General features: G+C 34.5%; 1 long non-coding RNA gene across 1 annotated transcript; it reads left to right on the top strand.

Annotated features, from left to right (window-relative positions):
• The first annotated feature begins 5,270 nt into the window (after window positions 1-5,270).
• LOC131356838 (uncharacterized) lies at window positions 5,271-8,593 on the top strand. Its single transcript, XR_009205089.1, has 3 exons — window positions 5,271-6,287; window positions 6,756-6,977; window positions 7,141-8,593. It is a non-coding gene; the product is annotated as an uncharacterized LOC131356838 (long non-coding RNA).
• The last annotated feature ends 1,280 nt before the right edge of the window (window positions 8,594-9,873 follow it).

Below are 9,873 nucleotides of genomic sequence, written 5' to 3'. Positions count from 1 at the left end.
TTTGTGTTAAAGCATTACACAGGAAACCTGCACTTCACATAGAATTATCTCTTCAGATGGTATAACCACTACAGACCAATTCCTGGTATTTTTACACAAGTGACTAGAACTGCCTTATATATTAGTCCAGCATTTTTTTTTTCTCTTGTGCACAGTGTCCAGTTTGAGTTCAGTTCAATTCAATTCAGTTTTAACTCTGAACACTGTTACAAACCCAGAGACTACCGATTATTAGGTATGCTCTTGTCATGTAATGTTTCTGAAACAACCAATACAGTTTAGTTATTGAGGTTTATCACTGTTTTCAACAACTCTTTAAAACAATAACATGCCCAAATACAAACTCAGCAACATTTAACATAGAAATACATTGGGAGTTATAAATCCATCACACTACCCAGTGCTGTAAATGCAATTTTATATGATCTAATATAAAATTATTAATAGAGAAGATCTGGATGACGTGGATGACCAGAAAAAAATGAACCATGTCAAGCATGTCATATAAACATACATACATATATAAATATGTATAAGGATGTAGTTTCTTTACAGTTTATACGATTCATTGTAACAAATGTTTATTCATCTATTCAGACAGTCATTATACATGTACACACAACTGCATGTTACTTTGCTGCATTTAAGCTAAGACAATGTCCTGATAATATTTGACCTGATTATAATACTAGTACTCATGCTTTACTGACAACATATTTTCATCCGCTAACATTTTTAAGCTGCAGTTGCAGGACAGTAAGCAGCTGCTTATATTGTTTGTGAGGTAGAGAGGGTTTGTATGCACTTATCATGTATGTATACATGATTACACCTACATAACTATAACTGCTGTTGGTAGTGTCAGGAATCACTGGGACAGTTCCACTGGAGAGGTGCTGACAGGTGGATCAGCAGAGCCTGCTTTTCTGTTTGTTTTCCTTTGCACTTTGTGCCACACCCTTCCTATTGTTCTGTCTTCCCACCTTGTCACTCTCAAATGTTACTTATCCACCCTGTTATACCAGCTGTTATTAATATCAATAAATCTATATTAACATGACGTACTAATTTCCATTTGAATGTTTTGAAGTGATTCATATTGTATGTGTATATTCATGTGTAAACAAGATTCAGACAAATTCATCTGAAATGCATTTAAATACAAATAGTTTAATAAGAGAAGCTCTGAAGAAGCAAACTACAGAATATATGAGCAAAGAATTGTGTTTAATAGAGAAAATGTATTCAGTCATAGCTTTATTAACTGCTGTTTATATTCTTATTGTATTATCTGACTGCAAATGAAAGAGAAAAGAACAATAATTCCCGACTGTGGTTATTCAGCTATACTGGAATAATGTTGTATTGTGTTGGTGATAGTTCACTGATACTGTGTGAAGTGGTGATCTGTATACAGTTACAGTACAACAGTGTCACTTCCTGGGTGTGTCCTTCTAGAGACGTGTAAAGTTCAGCACATACAGCACTATTATACAGAATCCTCACAGAGCTGTGTTCAGAAATGGATCAACTATACAACTTACTGTACATAGTGAGATACATACCACTGATTCTCACTCTAGTTACAGGTAATTTTCATAAGTTTATCAATTAATTAATGGAATTAACTAATATTCATAGAATTAATTCATTTATTTTTAATGTCAGTGTTTTTGGTGTTACACAAAAACATTTTTTGAATGTTTTGATATTTGTATTATATCTTTATTAATAATTTTTCAATATAACAGGCAGTTTTGCTGATAAAATTTGGCCGAAGGACAAAGATATCAACGTTGTGGGGAAGGAAACAGACCCTGTTACTCTGAGATGTTCATATGAATCAAGCAGTGATAGAATTCTGCTTTACTGGTACAGACAATATCCTAACAGCGCACCACAGTTTTTACTGCTTAAAGGTGCAAAGTCAGCAAGTTCAGCTCAGCACAACCCCTCTGGCTCTCGATTCAATACAGAAACATCCCCAGACTCTACTGAACTCACTATCAAACATCTGCAGATCTCAGATTCTGCACTCTATCACTGTGCTCTTAGAGTAGTAGCACAGTGATACAGAGTCACTGAGAGACTGTACAAAAACCTATGAAATAATTCATTTGAAGTTCAACGTTTAATATCAAAGATACTTCCTTTAGCAACTTATCAGTTAACCACAGACACAAAAGACATTTGTGGTAACATATGCAGCTGAAGAAAGAGAATAAAATAAAGAGGCTCTGTGTCACTTGTTGCTGGTGTGTACTGTTTAAAATTTAATTCATTGTACTTTGCTGCAGTTTTTCCCATGATTAATTCGAATGAATTTTCATTCATGTATATATACAAACACAAATTAGGATTTGTCATGTATTCTAAGAGTCACAATATTGTACAACTTGTCTGGGGATTCACAACATTCAGAAGTGTCTAATTTAAGAGGTGTAGTATAATCTAGGGAAGGAGAATAATATTTTCAAAGGTGTCCCAAAGTAACATTGTCAACCTTGCAGAAAATATCCCAATGGCATTTTCCCCATTGTTCTCTTAAAGGTTTTGTGGAGGACAGGGGAGTCAGGGAATCAAACCTGAGGTAAATTTTATGCAGTGTGCTTGATGATGATGATACTTATGTATTTTAATTAAAAAAAGCACGTGTCTGGTGCCTCCATTGTCTTGTACTTGTACAATGCAGTCAGTCTGCCTAAAGATGTCTAAAACCTGGTTAGTTATGCTGCATTTCTCATTCAATGAATGTCACACTTTGTTTAGTTTAATTATGTCTGTGATGAAGCTGTACTGCCAGAGAGAAGAGCTTACACACTCTGTAGAGATGGTAGTAGATAAAGTTTTAAAATGTTTTACTGACCTAAACAAACTACCTTCATTGGTACAGGCAATAACCAACATCTGACCCTGAGTTCCTTCTTAATATTCTTCAAAGTGGAGATGTAATTTCCAACACTGAGGCCGCAGTGAGAGAATGCTAGATCCTAGATGTTGGACTCTCTCTGTGTATCTTACATATCCACATCAATGAATTGATATATGCAATTGATTTGATTTGCATGTTAAATGTTTGACTATATATACACTTGTAGAAATTAATGTATTTATAATCACACTTTCTGGTGTCACCCAGAGGAGGATGGGTTTCCTTTTGAGTCTTCCTCAAATCATCTCAGGGAGTTTTTTCTTGCCACTGTTGCCTCAGACTTTGTAACTTTGTAATTTCTATTCTGAATTTCTGTATTTCTGTAAAGCTGCTTTGAGACAATGTCTATTGTTAAAAGTGATGTACAAATAAAAATGAAGTGAACTGAATTGAAGTGAATTTAATTCCTTTTGGAAATAGACACAGCAAATTTACTCATGAGGGAGTTTGTTTAAATCTGGATCTAGTTTCCTATGATGATCACTATGGAAATTTTTATTCCATTCATTTTTCATATAAAAGCTTGATGTAGTGACCAGTGAGCTTATTCATCACATATGCAGTTCCACAGCAAAAAATCATAGTAATGTACAAATGTACAAATAATTTAAACACCAGATAAACAGGTAAAGACTTATAGTATTGTATAGATGATAAATGTTGAAATACAACACCAGCCAAATTAATGACTTCAGTTTTCTGTCACTGAAACTGTGTGAAGTGATGATCTGTACAAAGTTACACTACAACAGCATCACTTCCTGGGTGTGGCCTTCTAGAGACGTGTAAAGTTCAGCACATACAGCACTATTATACAGAATCCTCACAGAGCTGTGTTCAGAAATGGATCAACTATACAACTTACTGTACATAGTGAGATACATACCACTGATTCTCACTCTAGTTACAGGTAATTTTCATCAAATCATCAATTTACTATTGGAATTAACTAAATTCATGTTCTATAGAATTAATGGAATTTAATGTCTTACATTATTTTTGGGGTATGTTGGGTATTACACAAAAATATTTTTAGAATGTTTTGATATCTGTATTATATCTTTATCAATATTCTCCTGTATAACAGGCAGTTTCGCAGATAAAATTTGGTCGAAAGATGAAGATGCCAACATTGTAATGAAGGAAACAGACACTGTTACTCTGAACTGTTCATATCAATCAAGCAGTGATGACATTTGGCTTTACTGGTACAAACAATATCCTAACAGCGCACCACAGTTTTTACTGTATAAAGGCACGAGGTCAAGAGATGATGAAGAGGACAACCCCTCTGGCTCTCGATTCAATGCAGAAACATCCTCAGACTCTACTGAACTTATTATCAAAGATCTGCAGATCTCAGATTCTGCACTCTATCACTGTGCTCTTACAGTAGTAGCACAGTGATACAGAGTCACTGAGAGACTGTACAAAAACCTATGAAATAATTCATTTGAAGTTCAACGTTAAATATCAAAGATACTTCCTTTACCAACTTATCAGTTAACCACAGACACAAAAGACATGAAAAGACATGGTAACATATGCAGCTGAAGAAAGAGAAAATAATAAAGAGGCACTGTGTCACTTGTTGCTGGTGTGAACTGTTTTATATTCATTGTACTTTGCTGGCCAGTTTTTCCCATGATTCATATGAATTATATATATATATATATATATATATATATATATATATATATATATATATATATATATATATATATATATATATATATATACATATATATATTCATTTACATGTATAAAAACAAACTAAGATTTGTCATCAACAATTCACTACATTCAGAAGTGTCTAAATCAAGAGGTGTAGTATAATCTACTGAAGAAGAATATTTTCTATATTTCTATATTCTATATTCTATATATTTTCACAACACAGCAGTGAGTTAAGGTGATATATTGTGATGTAGTGATATGTACAGCACAGTGAACTGGGAAGACTTCAGGGTGGACCAAGACCAAAAATAACAAAACAGAAACAAACTGAGATTAGCTATCTGACCTAAACAAAAAAAAGCCCTCGTGCCAGTGAATACATACAATGTCTCAATACTTACATGTACAAAGAAAGATTATATACACAAATTTTCATAGTTGTTAAAAACATTGGTAAGTCATTTATATTATACACAAACTTTAGGTGAATTCTGGAAATTTGATCTGATACCTAAATATGATTCAGTTTAAAGAAATTAACACCTTTAAGTAATGAAAGTAGAAACGTTTATGTTGTTGTAATGTTTTACAGCAGGTGCTGTTGACAGCAGCATTACACCAGAACAAACCATCATATCTTCAAGTGAAGGCAGCAACATCACACTGACCTGCACATATGATGACTCAGCTAACTCTCTCCACTGGTATCGACAAAAACCTCAATCAGAACCAGAGTTTCTGCTGCTGATTCAGAAATCTACAGATTATGTCACTAAAGCTGAACATCATGACCCATGACTATCCATCAAACTTCGCAAAAATAAAAAGAAAGTAGATCTGGAGATCTTTCCTGCTGCAGTATCAGACTCTGCACTGTACTACTGCACCATGGAGCCCACAGTGACACAAAACTCAAACAGACTGTACAAAAAGTCAAGCTGCATGTTTTTCTCAGCAGGGGGAGATGTTTACCTGTTTCATTTAAGTACAGGACTTTCTTAATTCTCAGACTTTGACGTTGATTTGCTTTGAAATCCAATAATGATCGTCTTACATATGTTGTTAATACTTATTGGTTGAATAATCAGAAAACAAATCCTCTAAAAATAAATGTTAATCTTTAATCAAAAAGAATGATTTCTGCTAAGATTCATGCTGTTGTTCTCCTGATGTAATAATAAGTAGGTAACACAAATTCAATAAACATACATATATACACTACTCACAAAAAGTTAAGGATATTCTGCTTTCGGCTGAAATTTCAGGATGCACCTAAAATGCACTATAACCTTTACAGGTGAACTTAATTTGACCTTCTCTACACTTTTGATTGCACATGTCCAACTGTTCAGTGTTTCAGTACTTTTTGCAGAACTTGCTGTTCTCTAACAAGGTGCTTAACAGCAAAATTCACAACTGGTGTTTGATCCATGAATCGACCAATAAATTTTCTGGTTCAGTTAGAATTGGTATTTAAACAGTCCTCTTCATCATGCTGTTCACATTTTGACATCATGAGACCAAGACCACACCTAACAATTGATCAACAGTACCTCACCATTGCGAGGCTTCAAACAGGATGTTCTCAGAGGGAAGTGGCCACTGAGCTTAGAGTGTCACAGAGTGTCATCAGCAGGTTGCGACAGAGATACAGAGAGACTGGAAGAGTCACAGAAAGGTTCTTTTTCTTTTTTCAGCGCTAAGTGTCCTGTGTTTTTGTGTTGTCTTTTTTGTACTTATTGTATTTGCACTGTCTTGTCGTTGCTTTGTTTGCACCTAGCTGCACACTGTGCACTTTATGTGGCTTGGACAAACTTCGGTCCTAGCTCTGTGTTGTTTTTTGTATTTGATCTTTAAGTTTAACTCTTTAATAATTTAGTTACTAAATATTTTACTAATTTTAATTATGAGTACATTTTTATAAAGTAGACATTTTTCCTGCTTTTTTTTGTTTGTTTGTTTTTCAGAAGTTTCCCAAACAAGGCTTAAAGCTTAATGTAAAGCCAGGATGTTTTACTGTCATGTGATGCTGTGAGGTGGAGCTTCCTGAAACTGATGTTATTATGATGTTATTATGTTAGAGTACAAAAAGAGCTTTTTCCATTCTACTAAAACCAGTCATTAAAATTAAATGTGCTCTGGACAGGTTTCCCATATGAGGCTGAATGTAAAGCCAGGATGTTTCAGTAAGAATCAACAATCTGACAACAACATTGGTGACACTGTCATGTGATGCTGTGGGGTGGAGCAATTTTGAAGCTTTATGGTGTTAACATATTAGATTACAGAAAGATCTCCACTATTTTCACTGAGCTAAGACCAGTCATCATGTTCACTGTTATATTCATGTATCTGTGGCTTTCACTAGGTGAGTTAACATTGACTTTTTGTTATTACAGAAATATTAACTATATTATATTAAATATTAGTCTGTGTGGTGATGCAGTGTGAAAATGCAGTGTGTGTCTGATTTAAGTATTTCCTGTTGATTATTTAAAGGTTAAAACATTATGTTCTCTTCTCTATGACAGGTGACTCCATGGCAGATTCAATAGAGCCAGATTTCCCTCATAAAGCTGTAGATGAAGGTGATGATGTTACTCTGTCCTGCACATATGAAACACGTGGTACAAATTTCTACCTGCAATGGTACAGGCAATATCCAAAATCTAAACCTGAGTTCCTTCTTTATATTTACAAAACTGGAGCTCTAAGTGAAAATATTCCCCCAAGAATGAATGCTACACTTAAAGATAAGAAAGTGGATCTGATCATCTCCTCTGCTGCTGTATCAGACTCTGCACTATATTACTGTGCTCTGGCGCCCACAGTGACAGGAAATCCAGCTGCACTGTACAAAAACCTTCACACAGTTTTGTTAAACTCAAAGCAGTTCTGCTGGTGATTTAGAAAATTCAAACACTCCTAGAGGCAATATGTAATTAAATTAGAAGTGCACTAAAGACAAGGTGTGGCTCCACATATATAACATTGAACAATATGTAGTATCAAAGGTCATTCACTCAGACCAGCATGAGGTAATTTGGAAATCTCTAGAACTAAGAAATGAGTTTTAGACTTTGTAGGTTAAGAATTAGACCTCACATGATTTGTTACTTCTGCTGTGATGGAGTATATCTGAAATTTAACACTGCAATGTGTGTGATTTAAAGTTTTGTTGCTTCATTTTATGTGTGTACTTTAATCTGTTTGTGTTAAAGCATTACACAGGAAACCTGCTCTCCACATAGCATTATCTCTACAGATGGTATAACCACTACAGAACAATTCCTGGTATTTTTACACATTTAAATAGAACTGCCTTATTTATTAGTGCATCATTTGCTTTCTACTCTTGTGCACAGTGTTCAGTGTGAGAAACATTAATTCAGTTCAACACTGATACAATCACACAGACCACAGATTATTAGATATGCTCTTGTCATGTAATGGAGTGCAAGCAAAGACTCTGATGAAAGTGTGGCGTAAAGACAGAATTATTTCTTAATAGTTCTCAATATAGACCTGTACAAAGCAGAAAGAAAGCATAATAACATCAAAAACATCAAATCTCCCAAACTGTTATTGTACAATAAAATAAAACTGATTTAAAAAAACATCCAAGTTTTTTTCTATGCTAATGAGACAGGAGAAGTGCAGAAAGTCACGTGACACTTCTGCATGTCCTAATTAGCATATAATAACAACGATGGAATTTCATATTAAGTTGAAACGTAAGGAAAAAGTCACAGATTCAGTGAAAAAGACGTGTGCAGCTGCTTATCAAACCTACTACAATCAAAGTAAAATACATATAGGTACAGAAATTACAAGGTGGAAGGAATGGAAATGCAAACTGCAGTTGAAATCAGATGAAAACGTGACGTCTTTGTTATTTGACTTCAAGGTATCCTGTTTCTGCTCACTCCCACTGTAGACTCACATAACACTGCATAATATTTTCATTTTCTCAAAGCTGAAAGCAGGTTAATTACAAATCAGAGTGACTTCTATTCATTACACGCTCTGGTCTATATTGCTTATAAGCTTGAATGCAATAAATACAGTTTAAAATAATAAAGTTTGTGCCTCAAGTTTGTTTATTGATTTTAATGTTTTCAACTAACTGAGTATTAAACTTTTACTCACCGTGTTTGTGCTTTCTTGGGAAATGTCCACCATGTTCGGACAGACACGTGCTTTTATGGTCATGTGACCTGAATGTATTTGCTATCTTGAGCCACCACTGCCGAAGGATTCCTTCCAACATGCAACAACAGACTTCTGTAGAAGCTAATCATTTCAGAAGTGGGATTGAAACCCATGCCTCTAAGGGAGACTGTGGCCTGAACGCAGGGCCTTAGACTGCTCGGCCATCCTGACACATAAAAAATAAACAAATTATCAGGATAAGTATCTGAACTAATATTTATTAAACAATATCTAATCAGCTTCACAGGTCCTCTGTTGAAGCTCAGGATTCTGTATAGGTTTTGTAGAACTACTGAAACTAAACTACACTAATCCAATACTCAACTGTTTTATTTGTTAATACTGATAAATCAAGTGTTGTAGTCATTGTAGACAGTGGTGGACCGTCAGGGCCAGCAAGGCCTTCTCTGCTGGCCTAAACAGCAGTGATCTGAATCACTGTCTTGCATTTTAATATATTTAATATATTTTTCCATGAATGTGTATTAAATTATTCCCAATTGTCTATTCTCTACATTTCATAGCTTTTCTCTTGGTTGCACTGCTTCCAGCAGTGTATATTTATGATAAGAGTATTTATCCAATCATATTTCAGTCAGTGGCTGATATCATGTGTTCCCAGAGTGAAAGAAATCTGCCTTAAGGCCTTCAGAATCAATAGTGCAGGCGCACATAGCTTAAAATAAATGGTAATGAAACTGTTCCATTAACCAATCAGATTCCGAGTTGGCGTCACTGGGGCCATCTAGCAGGCATACGATTACATCAGCAATTTCCCGTCCTTTGATTGGATAATTGGAGTAGTTTGAGGCAGCAAACTATAAATATTTTTATATTATTTAATATAAATATTTTTAGTATAAATAAGAATTAAAATATAAATATAATATATATATATATATATATATATATATATATATTTTAACTCACGATGGCTGACAGAGGATAAGAAATCGATTTTGGTCGCGGACATCCTTACAAATGCATTTTCAAGGCGGACTTTTCAAGAAAATCCTTTTGATTCTTCAAAATACTTGGTAAGCTTTTTCAAG

The sequence above is a fragment of the Hemibagrus wyckioides genome, linkage group LG07 (genome assembly GCF_019097595.1).
Source record: "Hemibagrus wyckioides isolate EC202008001 linkage group LG07, SWU_Hwy_1.0, whole genome shotgun sequence".
Classification (NCBI taxonomy): Eukaryota; Metazoa; Chordata; class Actinopteri; order Siluriformes; family Bagridae; genus Hemibagrus; species Hemibagrus wyckioides.
Note: the sequence above shows the minus strand (reverse complement) of the source record. Positions and strands in the feature narration are given on the sequence as shown.